This window comes from Phascolarctos cinereus, unplaced genomic scaffold, assembly GCF_003287225.1.
Source record: "Phascolarctos cinereus isolate Bilbo 61053 unplaced genomic scaffold, phaCin_HiC Scaffold_3;HRSCAF=262, whole genome shotgun sequence".
Classification (NCBI taxonomy): Eukaryota; Metazoa; Chordata; class Mammalia; order Diprotodontia; family Phascolarctidae; genus Phascolarctos; species Phascolarctos cinereus.
Genome location: NW_027555736.1, coordinates 216,054,970 through 216,075,276, shown reverse-complemented (window position 1 = coordinate 216,075,276; position 20,307 = coordinate 216,054,970). Strand labels below are relative to the sequence as shown.

General features: G+C 36.6%; 1 long non-coding RNA gene across 1 annotated transcript; it reads right to left on the bottom strand.

Annotated features, from left to right (window-relative positions):
• Positions 1 to 5,438: 5,438 nt before the first annotated feature.
• On the bottom strand, positions 5,439 to 9,003 carry LOC144456346 (uncharacterized). Its single transcript, XR_013485429.1, has 2 exons — positions 6,269 to 9,003; positions 5,439 to 5,777 (listed from the first exon to the last, which is right to left on the bottom strand). It is a non-coding gene; the product is annotated as an uncharacterized LOC144456346 (long non-coding RNA).
• Positions 9,004 to 20,307: the final 11,304 nt, after the last annotated feature.

The following is a 20,307-nucleotide window of genomic DNA, read 5'->3' as shown; positions in this document are numbered from 1 at the left end:
CACTTTGCCATCTTCGCTCCGCCATTCATGATGGTCTTCCTCAAATTTCTTATGAGACTTAACTTAGACCTCTCTCTTCACATTATTTTTTTCTTCCTTATGCCACAGTCATTTTGGGTACTTGATTTTACTCTTTATTAGAGTGTAATTTTCTTAAGAGTAAAGTCCATTTTAAATGTCTTTTTATATGTATCTCCTCTAGTGCCTACTAAAGTCCCTTATACATGATAGGTACTTCATAAATGTTTGCTGTTTAAATGAACCAATGGAATGGAAAGTTACTCAAATCCTAAAAAATATTGGTGATCACAGTTAATTGGGTGCCTATCTCAACCCATTTAAGCTTGCTCTTCTTCTGCAACCCATACTTTTCTATTAGATTGCAATGGGAGTGCAGACTTTCCTCACTTTTCCCTGGCACCATGAAGAGACCAGTGAAGCACTAGGGCTGTCCACATATTGGAGAGTGAGTTGTTATGTATCTTCAAATAGATAATGACCATAATTTTACTTTATGTAGGAACAAAACATTTTGTGTTCACAAATATGGTCCATGGTGAGAAGAATAGGGCTGTGTCATGCAATTTTCTTGTTTTCTACTAGTAAGCCCTAACCTTCCCCTTTCCAGGGCAGCTAAATGTTGCAGTGGGCAGAGCAATGGGCCTGGAGTCAGGAAGACTTGAGTTCAAATTAGACCTCAGATACTTACTGGTTGTATGACCCTGACAAGGCATGTATTTACCTGAGTTTCTCAACTGTAAATTAAGGATAAAAATAGCACCTATCTCAGATTATTTTGAGGTTCAAATGAAATTATATTAGCATAGCACATGGCACATGGAAGGAGGGCACTTATAAAAACTTGTTTCCCTCTTTGCTCCCATCTCTCTCTTCCTTTCTTTCCTTTTCTTCCTTCCTTTCTTTTCCTTTTCCTCCCTCCTTTCTTTCCTTTCTTCCTTCCTCCCTACCTTCTTTATTTTTATCTTTTCCTTTCTTTTCTTCTTTCCTTTCCTCCTTTCCGCCCACTCCCACATATATACTCCATTTAGGACTAATTAAAAAAGTCTAGCCTGAGTAAAGCACTGAGAAGAAGGACAAAGTATGTTTTTTCCCTTGTGACTTTTTAGAGTATATGGTTGCTTCTGAAAGAGAGGACAATTGGACTAGATAATGTTGTCATTAGCCATGCATGCTACACCTGAACAGTAGGACCTCAAGTCGAGGGTTTATAATTAGACTTTTCTTATTAAAGGAAATGTTCAAACTAAACTACATCACATAAAAGATCAAAAGACCTACAAATTGACAAAGAAGAAAAATCAGGGAATTACAAAGAACAGTTTGGGCATGAGATCAGATGAAAACATGCAAAATGGCAAGTTTTCATGAACAAATCAATTACCTGTTGTGGTGATGAATGTGAGTGAAGAGGAGTGAATGTTAGTCTCTCCTGTCTTCTGGTCTCTGCATCATTTTTCTCAAGTACATCCTTATTGTAGTGTTTACTGTGCAGGAATACCGACTACCCCCTTACTTTAAATGTGAATGTTATTCTCTTCCTGCATGTTGTAAATCAAAGGTTCTAATATAGATATTAAAGTATATGTTTATATGTACTTAAGAAATAGATGAAAATGTAAAATACCTCATCAGTAAAACAACCGACCTGGAAAATCTACTCAGGAGAGACAATTTAAAAATTATTGGACTACCTGAAAATCATGATGAAAAAAAGGCCTGGACTATATCTTTCAGGAAATCATAAAGGAAAACTGCCCTGAAGTCCTAGAACCAGAAGGTAAAATAACCACAGAAAGAACACACCACTCACCACCTGAAAGAGATCCCAAATTGAAAATGCCAAGGATTATAATAGCAAAATTCCAAAATTACCAGATGAAAGAGAAAGTGCCACAAGCAGCCAAAAGGAAACAATTTAAATACCACAGTAAGAATTACACAGGACCTTGCAGCTTCTACATTAAAAAGGCTGCAAGGTTTGGAACATGATATTCCATAAGGCAAAGGAGCTTGGATTGCAGCCAAAGAACAACTACCCAGCAAAAATGAGCATGATTTTTCAAGGAAGGAGATGGATATTCAGTGAAATAGGGGACTCCCAAACCTTCCTGATAAAAAGACCAGAGCTCAACAAAAAAAAAAAATTGATCTTCAAGTAGAAGATTAAAGAAAGACATAAAAAGGTAAACGGAACAGAAAGATACAATATGTTTTTAATAAGGGTGAACTGTTTACATCCCTACAAGGGAAGATGACACTTGCAACTCTTGAGAACTATATTGTTATTACACCATGTTAAAGGAGTATACATAAAGGGGTTGGATATTAGTGGACTTTGATGTAATGATAAAAAAAAAATCTAATCAAGTGGGCTAAATGGATCCAAATAAGTGGATCCATCTGATCTTAGGAAATGTACTGAGAAAGAAGGAGGCAGACAAGGGTCAATTACATTACAGGAAAAGACACAAAATCCTATTACAGCAGAGGGAAAGAAGGGAGGTGGGGGCAATATTGTTTGAATCTTACTCTCATTAGATTTGGCTCAAGAAGGGAATAACATAATCAGTTAGGTATAGAAATCTAACTTGCACTATAGGCAGCAGGAGGGAAAAAGGGAAAGAAAATGGAGGGGGAATAGAAGGGAGGAAAGAAGCAGCAAAGGTAAAGGGAAAGAAAAGGGAAAGGGATAATGGAAGGGAAAAGGGACTGAAGGAGGCGGTGGTCAAAAGCAAAGCACTAGTGAGGAGGGTGGGAAGGAGAAAGGAGAAAATAAGCATAAACGGGGGGGAAAAGGATGGAGAAAAAGATGCAGATAGTAATCATAACTGTGAATGTGAATGGGATGAATTCTCTCATAAAACAGAAGTGGATAGCAGTATGGATTAAAAATCTTAATCCTACAATATGTTGTGTATAGGAAACACAGCTGAAAAACAATGACACATGCAGGGTAAAGGTAAAAAGCTGCAGCAGAATATATTATGTTTCAGCTGAAGGAAAAAAAAAAGTAGGGGTAGCAATCCTGATCTCAGACAAAGCAAAAGCAAAAATAAATCTAATCAAAAGGGATACGGAAGGAAACTACATCCTGCTAAAAGGCACCATAGATAATGAAGTAATGTCATTACTAAACACATATACACCAAATGGTATAGCATCCAGATTCTTAGAGGAGAAGTTCAGGGAGTTACAGGAAGAAATAGCAAAACTATACTAGTGGGGGACCTGAACCTCCCCCCTCTTGGCACTTGTTTAATAGGATTTAGTGAGGTTCGGATTCGCTCCTATAAATGACACTCTCCAATGCACCAGAAAATAATAGGAAATAGATAATTTATTTAGAAGAAGCAAAGCACAGATAGTTTGAATTTGCATAGAAAGCATAAATAATAAGAACAATCAATAATATAGCACCGATCAAGAGAGTCGGTAATGGAAGAGAATACATCACCAATTCAAGGGAACCTCCAAAGTCAATCAACGGCTGGGAGCCCCGTTGCAGCCTGTACAAACTTGAATTGTGTAAAGATTTTCCCGGGCGAAGCGTCCTTCCCGCGGGTGAGGCTCAGCGGGCTTACAGGACGCAGTGTTTTTATATTGTTCTAAACAAAGAAGGCTTGGGGCCAAGAACCCCTTTTTGATGCTTGCGCTATTCATGGTTTGTCCAATACACATCTGACCTTAGCCACGCTCCCATCCGCCTGAGGCTTGGTATTTTGTTTTTTAATAACATCACGTCTCACAAGGAGAGGAGCCAACCCTCCATGTCAACGTGACCTAGGAATGGCTAGTTCCTGGAATGCTAGGCCAAGAACACTCAGGAGATATGGAACGGTCATGACCGAGATTTGAACTGAACCTATTTATTTGAGTGATCTTATTAATTTAAAGGGGAATTTCCAATTTCCATTTCACTTGGCCTTAAGATCATGAGAATAATAGGTGAGGGGCAAAGGTGTGACATGAGTGTATATAGTGCGTATTTTGGTATACATATAACAATTGCATATACAAAGACATAAAAAGAACAAAGCAAGTAGTAGTATGGGGGTAGCTAAGGAATTAAAATACATAGTAGCAGTAGGAGATTTAAAAAGAAAATCATACCAATGATGATTAGTATCTGAGATCACTAAATGAGAAGCTTCGACTAGTCTTCCTGCGCTATAAGAGTCTGTATTCGATGTTCATTTAACGCGCGTTGGTTGGACTCTAATAACTTTTTGATTTCAGTCGACTGATTCAAGATGTTCATAAGGGGATATAGAGATAGAGACACATGAGGTAGAGGCAAAGATTGGGGTACCCAAGCAAAATTTTTAACTAGGTTAGTGTCTGGTGGAAAGTAAAAATCATTTCCTTGCCAGCGTAGGAAAGATACATTGGATAAGCAACCAGAAAATGGAACAGTAGTAACATCTACAGATAGAAGGTCAGAGTGATTATTAGAGGCTATACAAACATATTGAGTAGATACTTCATATATCATAGAAAAGTTACTCACTGGGTATAAAGTTAGATCACACAAATTGGATGAATGTGAGAGAAGGCAGGGTTCCATCTGCCGAGTCATCATCCCACAAACAATCCCTCCATTAGTTACAACACAATCAGACAGAGTATGAGTTACATTATACCAATCTATATAGTTTCCATAGATATGAGGTAAAGCAAAGTATTTATGTAAGACAAAAGGTATTACATGAAATTGACACATAACAGTCCAAGTTTTAACTTGGTAGAGTATAATAGTTCCAGCGCACCAAAGTGGAGTGCATCTAGCATTCTCAGGTTTTTGCTTTTTCCATACATCTGACAAGTCAAGTATATCGTTCCATATGTGAGAGTTACCTTCCTGTAGTAATCTTTGGGCATTTTCCTTCTGTATGAGGGTATATAAGTTTTGCAAGGAACATTTAGTCCAATTAAATAAAACACCAATGTTTTTCATAAGGTGTAAATTAACGAGGATGCTATTATTAAAGACTTGTAAAAATTGGCCTTGATATTGTAATGTATTTTGGTGTGGCAGGATCGTTGTGGGTAACCATTGGGCATTCACAGTCAAAGCTTGAGAAACATCTTGTCCAGCACTGCGCAGTCTGCTAGCCAAGGTCTCAAGGTCTATAGAATTAACTATACCCAAACCAGTTCCTGCACCACCAAGTAATGTATCATACCAAGCTCTTTTTTTCCTGACACAACTTTCTAAAGAGGGAAAAGTTACATTATAATGAAACACTATTTTGTGTTGCAAGATAGAGGTGTTAGTACATGAGCGGGGACACGAATTATTCCAGGGGTTTCGGAGTCACAGGTACAACCCATACTAATTGGTTTAGATATTCTTCATACAGCCCATTGGAGGTGTTACGACAATAAAAATATTTTCTGTCGTCCGCTTGTGATAGTGAGACAGTGTAGGTGGAGTTTACTTGTGTCCAATTATATGTTACAGATCTTAACCTTTTAGGAAAATATGGACTAGGTGGCCAACTTGTAAGGGTACAGGATATATTGGTACCGTTTGCTGCAGTTACAGTTAGATTAAAACTAGTTAAATTGATTCTCATTAGGGGAAATAAAGGGGCGTCCCAAACTTCTACGTTGAATGGGTATGACCAATTCATGATGTGGGTGTTGTTTTCACCAGCGTAGATGGAATCAGTACGCGGTCCTTGCTGAGGATTCCCCACTGGAATACCTGGAGTTCATGCCATAGTTAGCGTATAGCAGGCAAACACTGTAAAACACTTAATATCGTAAAAACATTTGGGTTAGTGGGACATGATACCATTTATCATCACCAGGGTATACTACTATGGCAGTATTAGTGTTTCCTTGTGCTATGAGCTCAGCTGGCCTTGGTCTATCAGATTGATGCTTCTTTATCCAAACTTTAGTACCATTATCACTCTGTATTTGTAGGGGGGTCCCATAATAAAGAGAAATAATATCTAGGGTTTTACAAGTGTTTTTCTGGGTAGCCCGTTTATAGGGGCAGGCAACTAATACCCCAGAGTAGGTGTCCACACAAGTGCAGGCATATTGACACCCCTGACTAACAGGTAATGGTCCAATATAGTCTATTTGCCAAATTTGAGCAGGTAAAGACCCTCTAGCCAATTCTCCAGTGATTTTCTTCGGCACAGGCCGATGAGCAAATAATTGACATTGTATGCAGTTTTGTACTATTTGCTTAAATAGATCCAGAGGTATGTTAATCCCTCTGTCTAATGCCCACCTGTAAGATGCAAGAGCGCCAAGATGTCCTGCGGTGATATGGACCCATTTTCCTAATTGTGTTTCATTTTCCTCTCTGGGGGTGACCTTTAAAGCTTTTCCTTGAAGTTTGGATAATTCATCAGCACGGGCATTATACTCACGTTCCACAGAATCTTGATTCACATGGGCATCTACATGAAATACAGATACATTAGTACATTGACACCATTCCCATATTTGTTCCCATAATTCTTTTCCCCACACATCTTTGTCTCTAATTTTCCATTCGTGTTTCTTCCAAATTGGCATCCAAACTGCTAGGCCATTGGCTACGGCCCAGGAATCAGTATATTTATATGACATTGGCCACCTTGTTCCTTTTGAATTACTTGATAGACAGCCACTAATTCGGCCCATTGGCTACTCTGGCCTTCACCAGAGCTTTCCAAAATAGTATTGCATGAAGGATTATAGGCTACAGCTTTCCAACATCGCTTAGATCCTATATATTTAGCCGAGCCATCAGTAAACCAAGCATGCTTCTTCTGCTCGGGGGTTAGAGAATCATATCCATTATTCCAAGAAACAGGTGATTGATCATAAGACTTTGGTGGTATATCAATATCATTTGAATGTTTTGGTAATTCTAATACCTTTTCATGCAAGGTGGAAATACCCGATCTGCCTGTCTTGACTCTATTTTGCAAATACCATTTCCATTTAATAATTGATGATTCTTGGGCATGTCCTATTTTATGTGAGGCGGGGGTCCCCATAATCCAACTCATAATGGGTATGGCTGGCCTCAATACAACTTCATGGTTTAAAGTTAAATGTTCTGTCTCTACCAGGGCCCAATATGCAGCCAATAATTGTTGTTCAAAAGGAGTATAATTTTGGCCAGCAGGTGGCAGTTTCCGCGACCAAAATCCTAAAGGAACATTCCTGCCCTGTTGTTTTTGCCATAAACTCCAATCAGCATATCCATGCAAAACTGTAACTTGCAATTCCATCGGCCCTGGCTGTACAGGCCAAAGATCCAGGGCAGTTTGAATAGCTATTTTGGCTTCCTCAAAGGCTTTCGATTCTGTTTCCCCCCATTCAAATGCATACTTTTTCCGGGTAACTTTATACAATGGCTTCAAAATCTGACCTAAATGAGGAATGTGATTCTCCAGAAACCAAACAACCCAACGAACTTTTGAGCTTCTCTTTTGTCCCTAGGAGGTGAAAAATCTAATATTTTTTGCTTGGCCTTGGGGAGGATTTCTCTATGACCCTTATTCCAAATTATTCCTAAAAACTTCACACTTTGAGCTGGACCTTGAATTTTATCAGGATTAATCTCCCATCCCTTCTCCTTCATATATTCTATTAGTTGAGTTAATCTTTTCTCTACCACCTCTTTATTCTCTGCCTGTATTAAAATATAGAGGTCAAACTCAAAAATTTTAGACAATCCTTGGGGTCTAGCCACACTCCTCCAGCTCCCCCATCACTTAATCTTACAAGCCAGGAGATTGCAGGCTCTCCTGATCGCTGTGAAAACCTACTAAGCAAATCAGTAATTTCTCTTTGGGAGTAATCTTCCGTGATTTCAGTCACCCGGGGTGGGTTAGTTCCCTCCTTTTCGGCTTTTCTCCTATCTATCGGCCGAGCTTCCCCGTCTACAACATCCGGAATTTCCTCCTCTATCACTTCCCCCCACCTATCATCATCTTCATCCCAAATATCACCTTCCCAAGTATCAGGGTCCCAATTCATATTTGCTGCGGCGATTACAGCATGCACTTTCCTTTTACTCACCCTTCAAATTTTCTACACACACTCCTCTCTCCTACATGCTTAAACTTCCTTGCCTTTCTTTCTAATGATTTAAAATCCCCTTAAAACCTGTACATATCTCATTCCTTTCTAATTCTGACCTAACACTTCAACAATCCTTCCCAACTTGCCCTCTACCAACCATATAACCTAAGTAATAAAGTATTCTTCTCTCTTTCCCTCTCCCATCCACGCACTGCTTTGAAGCTGCTGTTACCTGGGGAGGGAGAGGGGGAGAATGAAGGCAACTTTTCAGAGTCCTGCTGCAGCCTTTGGCTGTCTGGCTGCAAACAACCCAAAAGGGAGGGAAATGATGTACTGGTCGTATCCCCCCATTATCCCTGCTGGCAACCGGCCCATCCGTCGCACCCCAAACGAGAACCCCCAACACCCCCAATCCTCACTAGGTCCTGTACACTGTGACCAGGTTTTTGCGAGCGAGGAAAACGGAGGGTCCTCCCAACCGGGGACCTCTACCGGAGCCCGGGGCTCAACATTTCTCTTAAAGAAAGGCATTTATACAGCGAATCCTGTTCGTGACGCCAATTTTGTATTAATAGGATTTAGTGAGGTTCGGATTCGCTCCTATAAATGACACTCTCCAATGCACCAGAAAATAATAGGAAATAGATAATTTATTTAGAAGAAGCAAAGCACAGATAGTTTGAATTTGCATAGAAAGCATAAATAATAAGAACAATCAATAATATAGCACCGATCAAGAGAGTCGGTAATGGAAGAGAATACATCACCAATTCAAGGGAACCTCCAAAGTCAATCAACGGCTGGGAGCCCCGTTGCAGCCTGTACAAACTTGAATTGTGTAAAGATTTTCCCGGGCGAAGCGTCCTTCCCGCGGGTGAGGCTCAGCGGGCTTACAGGACGCAGTGTTTTTATATTGTTCTAAACAAAGAAGGCTTGGGGCCAAGAACCCTTTTTGATGCTTGCGCTATTCATGGTTTGTCCAATACACATCTGACCTTAGCCATGCTCCCATCCGCCTGAGGCTTGGTATTTTGTTTTTTAATAACATCACGTCTCACAAGGAGAGGAGCCAACCCTCCATGTCAACGTGACCTAGGAATGGCTAGTTCCTGGAATGCTAGGCCAAGAACACTCAGGAGATATGGAACAGTCATGACCGAGATTTGAACTGAACCTATTTATTTGAGTGATCTTATTAATTTAAAGGGGAATTTCCAATTTCCATTTCAGCACTACATAAGTCTAACCACAAAATAAACAAGAAAGACGTTAAAGAGGTGAATAGAACATTAGAAAAGTTAGGTATGATAGAACTCTGGAGAAAACTTAATGGGGATAGAAAGGAATATGCTTTTTTCTTGGCAGTACATGGCACATACACAAAAATTGACCATGTACTAGGGCATGAAAACCTCACAATCCAATGCAGAAAGGCAGAAATATTAAATGCATCCTTTTCAGATCATAATGCAATAGCAATTATATATAATAAAGGGCCATGGAAAGATAGACCAAAAAGTGGTTGGAAACTAAATAATCTAATCATAAAAAATAATTGGGTCAAACAACAAATCATAGAAACAATCAATAATTTCACTCAAGAGAATGACAATAATGAGACGACGTACCAAAACTTATGGGATGCAACGAAAGCACTTCTCAGGGGAAGTTTTATATCTCTAAATGTTTACATAAAAAAAATAGAAAAAGAGGAGATCAATGAATTTGGCATATACCTAAAAAAACTAGAAAAAGAACAAACTAAAAATCCTCAACTAAACACTGAATTAGAAATATTGAAAACCAAAGGAAAAATTAATAAAATTGAAATTAAGAAAACTATTGAACTAATAAATAAAACTAAGAGCTGGTTTTATGAAAAAAAAAAGAAAGGGATAAACATTTCATTAATTTAATTAAAAAGAAAGAAAGAAGAAAACCAAATTACTAGTATCAAGAATAAAAAGGGTGAAGCTACCACCAAGGAAGAGGAAATCAAAACAACAATTAGGAATTATTATGTCCAACCTTATGCCAACAAATTTGACAATCTTAGTGAAATGGATACATATTTACAAAAGGATAAATTGCCCAGATTAACAGAAGAGGAAGTAAAATACTTAAATAACCCCATCTCAGAAAAAGAAATTGAACAAGCTATTGATGAACTCCCTAGGAAAAAATTTCCAGGGCCAGATGGATTTACATGTGAATTCTATCAAACATTTAAAGAACAATTAATTCCAGTTCCATATAGACTATTTGGGAAAATAGGTGAAGAAAGAGTCTTACCAAATTCTTTTTATGATACAAATATGGCGCTCATACCTAAATCAGTAAGAGTTAAAACAGAGAAGGAAAATTATAGACTAATTTCTCTAATGAATATAGATGCAAAAATTTTAAACAAAATATCAGCAAATCAATTACAGTAACTTATCACAAGATTAATACACTATGACCAGGTAGGATTTATACCAGGAATGCAGTGTTGATTCAACATTAAGAAAATTATCAGCACCATTGAGCATATTAACAACAAAACCAACAGAAACCACATGATCATCTCAATAGATGCAGAAAAAGCTTTTGACAAAATACAACACCCATTCCTATTAAAAACACTTAGAAAGCATAGGTATGCATGGAGTCTTCCTTAAAATAATAAATGGCATATATCTAAAACATTCAGCAAGCATTATATGTAATAAGGACAGACTAGAAGTATTTCCAATAAGATCGGGGTGAAACAAGGATGTCCATTATCACCACTATTATTAAATAATGTAGTGGAAACATTAGCAATAAGAGAAGAAAAAGAAATTGAAGGTATTAGAATAGTCAAAGAAGAAAGAAAGCTATCACTGTTTGCAGATGACATGATCATATACTTAGAGAATCCTGGAGAATCAAGTAAAAAATTATTTGAAATAATAAACATCTTTAGCAAAGCTGCAGGCTATAAAATAAACCCACATATATCATCAGCACTTCTATATATTACCAACAAAGCCCAACAGCAAGAGATAGAAAGAGAAATTCCATTTAAAATTGCTGTGGACATTATAAAATATTTGGGAGTCTACCTCCCAAAACAAACCCAGGAACTCTATGAACACAATTACAAAACACGTTTCACACAAATAAAATCAGATCTAAATAATTGGAAAAACATCAGTTGCTCATGGGTAGACCGAGCTAATATAACAAAAATGACAATCCTAACTAAGCTAATTTACTTATTCAGTGCCATACCAATCAAACTACCAAACAATTATTTTATAGAGTTAGAAAAAACAATAACAAGATTTATTTAGAAGAACAAAAGATCCAGAATATTAAAGGAACTAATATAAGGAAATGCAGGGTAAGGTGGCTTAGCAATTCCAGATCATAAATTGTATTATAAAGCAGCAATCATCAAAACTGCTTGGTACTGGCTAAGAAATAGAGTGGTGGATCAGGGGAATGGGTTAAGTATGCAAGACACAGTAGTCAATGACTATAGTAATCTATTATTTGATAAACCCAAAGACCCCAGCTTCTGGGATAAGAACCCACTCTTTGAAAAAAAAAACTGCTGGGAAAACTGGAAGAGAGTATGGCAGAAACTAGGCATAGACCAAAATAAAATCAAAATGGGTTCATGACTTAGATATAAAGGCTGATACTATAAGTAAACTGGGAGAACAAGGAATAGTTTACTTATCAGATCTATGGAGAACAGAAGAATTCATGACCAAACAGGAGATAGAGAACATTATGAAAAGCAAAATGGATAATTTTGATTACATTAAATTGAAAAGTTTTTGCACAAACAAAACCAATGCAACTAAGATTAAAAGGAAGGTAGAAAATTGGGAAAGAATTTTTACAACCAGTCTCTCTGATAAAGGCCTCATTTCTAAAATATATAGAGAATTAAGACAAATTTATAAGAACACAAGCCATTCCCCAATTGATAAATGGTCAAAGGATATGAACAGACAGTTCTCAGATGAAGAAATTAAAGCCATCTCTAGTCATATGAAAAAATGCTCTAAATCATTATTGATTAGAGAAATGCAATTCAAAACAACCCTGTGATACGACATCACACCTATCAGATTGGCCAACGTGACAAAACAGGAAAATGTTGGAGAAGATGTGGGAAAATTGGAACACTAATACATTGTTGGTGGAGTTGTGAAATGATCCAACCATTTTGGAGAACAATTTGGAACTACACCCAAAGGGCTATAAAAATGTGCATACCATTTGATCCAGCAATTGCACTTCTACAGCTATATCCCAAAGAAATCATTCAAATGGGAAGAGGACCCACATGTAAAAAATATATATATATTCATAGCAGCTCTTTTTGTGGTGGCAAAGAATTGTAAACTGAGAGAATTCCCATCAATTGGGGAATGGCTGAGCAAGTTGTGGTATATGAATTTAATGGAATACTCTTTTGCTATAAGAAATGATGAACAGGCTGACTTCTGAAAAACCTGGAAAGACTTTTATGATGTGATGTTGAGTGAAGTGAGCAGAACCAAGAGAACTTTGTACACAATTACAGCCCTGTTGTACAATGACTAATATTGATAAACTTAACCCTTCTCAGAATTATAAGGATCTAAGACATCTCTAGAGGCCTTGTGATGGAAAATGCTATCCACAACCAAAGAAAGAACTATGGAAGTTGAATCGCTATCATTTTTTTCTCTTCATTGAGTTTTGTTTCTCTTTCTGTGTTCCTCCTATTGGTTTTAATTTTTACTTACAACTTCACTAATGTGAAAATATGTTTAATAGGAATGTAAATGTACAGCCTATTAGATTGTCCACCGTCTTGTGGAGGGTGGTGGTGAGAACGGGGAGAAAAATTTTAAACTCAAAAGCATATCGAAGTGGTTGATGATAAATTAAAATAAATTAACAAAAATTTTTAAAAAATGATTGCTGATTAATTAAGGATGAAACTGAGGTCTAAAAAAGTGAAGTGTCCTGGCCAAGATCATCAAGTAACAAGTGAGAAAATCTGAACTAGAATTCATATCTTCGTACTCCTTTCCCCATGATCTTTTCACTACACTGTGCATTCTCATGGCTACACATAGGAATGTCTCATGTACCAAAGGGGGATGGAGTAGTTGCTAGTTCTATTTCCCTTTCTGCAACTAATTCTAATGACTTGTGAAAGTCATGTCTTTGTCATTTCTCAGGACCCCTTTACATTTTTATAAATCGAGAATCTGTCATAAAAAAAGAAAAAAAAACTTTTTTGAGGTATATCTGTTGACATTTCCTGTATTAGAACATTAACATCTTAGTATTATTGTGAAAACAGTTTTGACCTTGGAGGTACCCTGGACAGGTCTTTGGGACTTCCAGGGGGACCCTGGGTCACATTTTGAGAATTATCAGACTAGATGATCTCTATTACATGTAATTCTAATATTTTATGAATATAGGAGCTTATGTTAACATTTCTTTTGTTAAATTCTTCATTCAAAAACATGGCCTTTACTTCTATTCAAGAAGTAAATCAGAGTGGGCAGAGGTGAGGGGCTGGGGATGTTCAATGTATTCTGCTGATAATGACTGGGAAGAAAAAATTGTCAGCCAGAAGGAAGACTTAGTGTGACACATTGCTTTTTATTTGTAAACAGAATCCCTTTGGGATCCTTGGTTGAGCAGAGTTTTCATTAATTACATCAGAGAAAGAATGTCTGCACTAGGATTAGGAACTTCACTAGTATGGCGATTGGGCTAGAAGCCTACCCCTGAAGCAGTGGCAGAGGCCAGCCTCATTATTCATGGAGAGTGATGAAATGAAATCGAGCCCATAAGGAATGATGTGTGCTCTGAAATGCTCTGTAGTAGTACATCAATGGTACCTCCAGGGTTCATCTGCTACTTAATCCATTTTATTTAACTTTTTTTTCCTGTGGGACATTGATACATTGATGAATTATGTGCAGAGTTCAAATTGCCTTATGTAGCTTTGCAATAACACCGTGTCTCAAGATCTCAAAGCATTGTATATTGATGCGTTAAAAACCAGAGGACAAAATTTCAATATCACTAGGCCTTTCCAGAATGTTCCTTGCTGTCTAACAACTGCCCACCACACACACACATTCACATACACACACTCCAGAAAATTCATCACTATGTTAGACTGTCAGAATTGCTATAGGATTTGCTTTTTCCAATGATAGTGTGGCATAGCGGAAAAAGAAATGTGTTCAGGAAAACAATATCAAATACAGCTTTTTAAATTTCATTATTAATAATCATCATCGTTAGTAATGATTCACATATAAGTATTTCACATATTGCATTTTTCCTTTTAATGAGCCTGTGTGATAGATGGTGAAAGGATTATTATCACTCTCTCTCCACAGGTAAGACTATCTGTCTGAGGTCATAAACCAGTAAATGTCAGAGCTAACATGCTGAAGTCCACTTCTTCCTGTTCTAACATAGCCATGCATTACGTTGTACCATATTGACTCTTTTAAAAATAAGCAATATGCAGTAGTTAATGTTAATCAAGAATCCTTATCTCCAAGTGACTTTGACAATCATTTGATACAAGATTTCTACTTTAGTACTTCAAGACACACCTAAAATGTTGCCTGAAAATTGTGATGTGCTTTGTACATATTTGTTTAATTCCTTCAGACATTGCACAAACAATAAAAATATGTTGAAAATGTGAGATTTCAGTAGAATTATTAATACATTACAATTCCCTAAGCATTTATTAAGTACCTTTCATATTCAAGGAAAGGGTCTAGTTTCTAGGGAAAAATAAAAAACAGTTGCTACCTTTAAGAAATTTTCCTGCCATTAGCGGATCTTACTTTTTATTATTATTATTATTGTTGTTGTTTGTAGTAGTTTTATTAGTAGTAAAGATGAAGCAGTAAATTTTTACATAAAGGCAAAGGTTCTTTGAGAAAAGCAAAATCAGTTTTTGCTGAAGAAGAAATTGTTCACTGAGGTATAAGTTAAAAAAAACATAAATGAAGAGATACTTATGAATGCAAATACTCTTTGGTCAATATACAATGATAGATACAGAAAAGAAAGGTTTTCATAAGAGTCAAGAGGAAGATAAGAGACATTTCACTGCTGGATCTAAAAACTGCTCTGCATCCAGTCCTCTGTTCACTACAGATGTAGAAGTAACCACCCTTCTATCATTTCACAGACCTTTACTCACTAAACAAGTAAATCCTTCCCACTTACTTTAAACCAGTTTAACAATCTTATACATGTGTTAATTTTACTGTTACTAAATGATTTACTTTTTGGCCAAAGTAGATATTATGCCCTATGGTAGTCAAATCATAAACTAAAATGTTGGATTGAAATTATCTCAATAATTCTTCCACTTCCAAGAAAAGTAACACAGCCACCCAGACTTTATATTCAGTTCCAGAAGTTTCCTGTTCCCTTAAGCAAGATCCTGTGAGCCAATTTGATATGGGATTAGCACATCTAAAACATCCTTTCTGCAAGGATATCAAACCATTTTATGATTTTTTTTATGCATTCTTAGGAAACCACAAAGAGGAAGTTAACTCCCAAATTCCTGTGGCAGATAGGTGTCCTAAAGCTTGAGAAGATAAGGGAAGGGAAGTGAGTGAGTGCATTCATGTATGTAAAAGCAAACCTGGCCCATTCTTAAAACCATGGGGTTGATTTTTTGATTAAAAGAATTAGTCTTCCAAACACTCATTATAAAAAACCCAAACTCAGCCCAAATAGGGATTTCCCATTATGCATAGGCACTTAACAATGAATATTTGACTAAAATGATTGTGCTGATACTTGCTGAAAAGTAGGATCTATATCCTAGTTTGTATCTGTTTATGATTAAAATAAAAAATGCATAATTTTCATATAGTAAAGAACATAAGGGTCAGTAAAAATCATTCCATTGTGCATACTAAAAATATAATATGCATGAAAAATAAATGAAATACAGTACATAATCCATACCATAAAATACTATTTGAAGTAAAACAAATAAATGAATGTTTTGTTTTGTTTTGTTTTTTAATGAGGTAATATAGACTTTGTGGTGCTCAGGTGCCTCTTTATAGCTTCAGTTAAGGTCTAATAATTTTTTGTTAATATCTTTTGCTGCTTATATATATATATATATATATATATATATATATATATATATATATATATATATATATATATATATATATGTGTGTGTGTGTGTGTGTGTGTGTGTGTGTGTGTGTGTGTGTGTGTGTATGTATGTATGTATGTATGTATTCTTCCATGACTTAAACTCAGGTTATCATCTTTCTAATCTATCCTCTACCATCATTCTCACATACTTCAGTATGCAGGTTGATGACTTGCTACACATCCTCGATACCATCAGCTTCCCCCTCAACCACACACCACTGCACAGAACTGTATCACTTCCAATATGCTAAACTTCAAAGTTCTATTCTATGTAACTCCTATATTTCACCTCTCCTAACTGATCACTTACACTAACCCACCAATTCTTCATTGTGTTCCCAAGGCCACCAGTTCAGACTTCAATAACCTCCATACCCAGCCCTGAGGCCATGATCAACTTTAGATATCAGCTAGGTTTAACCCCACAATGGCACATCTCTACTATTTTCAGTCTTGTAATTTTCAACTTTAGATAATCTATTCTGTCACCCCCAAACACACATACATACTTTGATCCAACCTGTGGCCATTGTGAGAAGACAGTAGCACATCCATTGATTTAACAACGGAGAAAAATAAAGAGCAAAAAAAGAACTGCCTTAATATCGTACTCTGATTGAGTATACAATAGCCCAGTAGGTAGTATGCTGGATTTCTTGAAGCCAATTTGTAGTCAATAATGATCCAAAAATGTCATAGACTAGTATTTTCCAATAAGAGATAAAACGCTCCTTAATTCCAATGTGTTAAGGTTGTAGGGCAACACTTGTGGATAATTTGGACAGCATAGTTCTGAATCAAATGATCAGGGTACTAGAATGTAATGAGATTTTATGATTTTATCTATCAATAGGTACTCACCAATCATTATCCCTTATTTATTTAGAGTTGATATTCTATTCAGGTAACGAGAGAAGACAAAAATGGGCACAGAGAAGAGGCAAAGGTGAAAAAAACAAATTACATATAATTCCAGGCAACATACCCAAGTGTGAGCCATATAAAACAAAAGAGAGGCTCTTTCAGGTTAACAAAATCTAACAAAGGAAGTTCAGGCCCAGTATGCTGGAGGACAGATTAGCATGAAAGTCACTTCTGACAGAGGCCGAGGGATCAGGAACCAGAGGTTGAAATGGCCCATTTAAGGAACAGCACTGACAGAGTATAGCCAAAGAGGCCAACTTCTATTTTACTACACCTATTTGACTAGATGAGTGCAAGCACTTTAGGTAGGAAGTCAAAGTTAGCCAAAAAAGAAAAATAGAATTGGTTTGTCCAAGGTAAATTGCACTGAACCAGCCAGTACTAGGAAATAGCAAGAAGTCAGGAACAAAAATTGTTCCAGATTGCAAAGAATTGAACCCAAGTCTCAGTACAGTTTTTTTTTCCCACTTGTACTAAAAGGAAACCTATGAACCAGTGGTGCTAGTAAGGATGGGAATTAAAGGTGTAGCATGTCCCAATACACTAAACAATGGATCCCAACTGACAATTACATTTGTAATTTTAATCAAGGATACTTGCTATAAACATTTCATTGATTAGCTCTTTTGAAACTATTTTTAACCTTTCTTCAATTGCTCAGGATCCATTGTTTACAGATGTAATCTATTGTAAAACGCATTTCCCAATTTTCCCAATTGTTAGCATCATCCATTATATTATATTTATTTTTCATCTATTTTGTATTTAAATATATATGTATATGTATGTGTATGTGTGTATACATATGTGTGTATATATGTATATGTGTGTGTATATACATATGTGTGTATATATGTATATGTGTGTGTGTGTGTGTGTGTGTGTGTGTGTGTGTGTGTGTCTATTTCCTCTGAGTAGTATTAGGTTTCTTGAGGAGAGGAACTATTTCATTATTACCTGTGAATACCTAGTACTTAATTAATGCTTTTAAAATTAAGGTTCTATTTGTGGTCATTACAGCACTATTCTCTTTTAGGTAGTTCTACTGGTATTTCTTTGTGACATGGTTTTTCTTCATTGTATTTTGTATGATCATTTCCTTAACCTAACATCAGATGAAGCCCCATATGAGAGAGAATATTTACTTGTGATCTCTGAGTTCAGTATCTTGTATGTTATTTTGTCATGTGAATCTGTTTTATGATTTTCTGTGTTGTCTAAATTATTCAATTTTAAATGGAATACTATGTACTATATTCTTGCATAAGGCCTAGATATTTAAGATAAATGGTTATGACTGTGACATGTACCAATTAGTATTTTCTGATGGGTACTAGCTATGCATGTACTCCTTATGTGATTTCCAAGTATTGCAAATATTTTATTGAATAGAGTATTTTATAGTCAGCATATCTGATTAAATTTCCTATGATGTCCAGTTACAAAGAAAAAGTGCTTATTGAAAACAATTACCAGTACTCCATGTTCTGTGAACCTGTAAGCCTAAGGCATTATGCAATAACATCATGAAATTAAGTTCTGATTTGTTTAAAGAAAATTCTGAGAGAAGAAAGGGAAGCTACAAAGAGAAACTGCAAAATTAGTATCTGGAACTTTAGGAACTGCAAAATTCTCCTGAGACTCTATGAAACAAGAAACCTACAATCAAATGTGGCAGTCTTCAAGCATCATGCCTGCAGTAAAGAAACATCATTCTCTTTGAGAGAGAGAGAGAGAGAGAGAGAGAGAGAGAGAGAGAGAGAGAGAGAGAGAGAAAGAGAGAGAGAGAGACAGAGAAAGAGAGACAGAAAGACAGAGAGACAGAGACAGAAAGAGACAGAGACAGAGATAGAGATTGATTTTCCCATTAGAGAATTGTGAGTTTCAAACACTAACCATATTCTCTCTGAATATGAAAAGGTGGCTTTTCTTCATTGTTTTAGTCCCAATTTAATGTTTGTTTTCACAATATATGTTTCCCAGTTCTAGCAAGATGGCTGAGTGGGAGGTTGTGTATAATCCCCACAACAGCTTAAAAGGAGGAACTAAAAGAATTCCTCACCAATAAATCAACACAGAAAAACAAGCCAAAAGACAGAGGAAATAAGAAAGCAAAAGTACAACTAAAACAAAGAAATATTATATAGCAAAATATTTTCAGAAGAAATCTGCAAAAAATAATGATGCTGTAAGGACCATAGGTAAGACTTAGGAAAACAAATTGGAATCATCACAAGTACCTGAGTGATCAGAAAACTTAATAAAAATAACTGGCATATGGGTCATGTGACCAAGAAGATGAAAGAGTAGACATTTTCTCTGGTCCCCACTAACTCTCAAATAAAAGGGGCAGGGGCATAATTTCCAACAGTAGGATAATTTCAGCTAAATCCACATGATAAGAAAGGAAAGAAGCCCAACACTGTATCATTTTTATGAATTCTTAGTGGAAAATATAAATCCATTATCCTGGACCTTAATTTCCTCTTGTACTGACCTCTATGCTAGAGCAGGGTACACAACATGACCCATGGCTCATGATTTGGGACCCACTCAGACATTTATCTCATTCTGCAAAGACACTGCTGTAGCACACTGTTACCCTTTCCTCATTGTCCTGTTGCCACAAAGAATTAACATTAGCTGTACCCAGCCAGAGAAGGAAAGGGAAAGTGTGGAGTTGGACTCCCATCTCCCTGGGGAAGCCTTTAGGTTAGAGAACCTGTAGAGACTTTGCCTAGAGTATCGACTGTACCCTCCCTCAAATTTGCAAAAATAATGACAGACTCTAATTCTGTCCAGACAAAGAACTAAAAGAAAGGAACTAGGGAAGGGGGCCAATGTTCATTGTGGGACTGGAGAAAAAGGTACTGGAAACCACTGAGAACAAACTGACCCTCTAAGAGCCCTTTGGGGGCTTGGGAAAAATATATATACATTGTTAGATGAGACTGAGGCAGGGTATTGGTCCAACCCTGGATTTGAACCTTCTGTTAAAGAAGGAGAAATCAGAAAAATGAACTAATAAACAAAAACAAATAGATAACAACAACAATAATAACTAACATTAATACAGCAATTACCAGGTGTGCCTTGTTCAGTCATTTTCAGTTGCGTTCA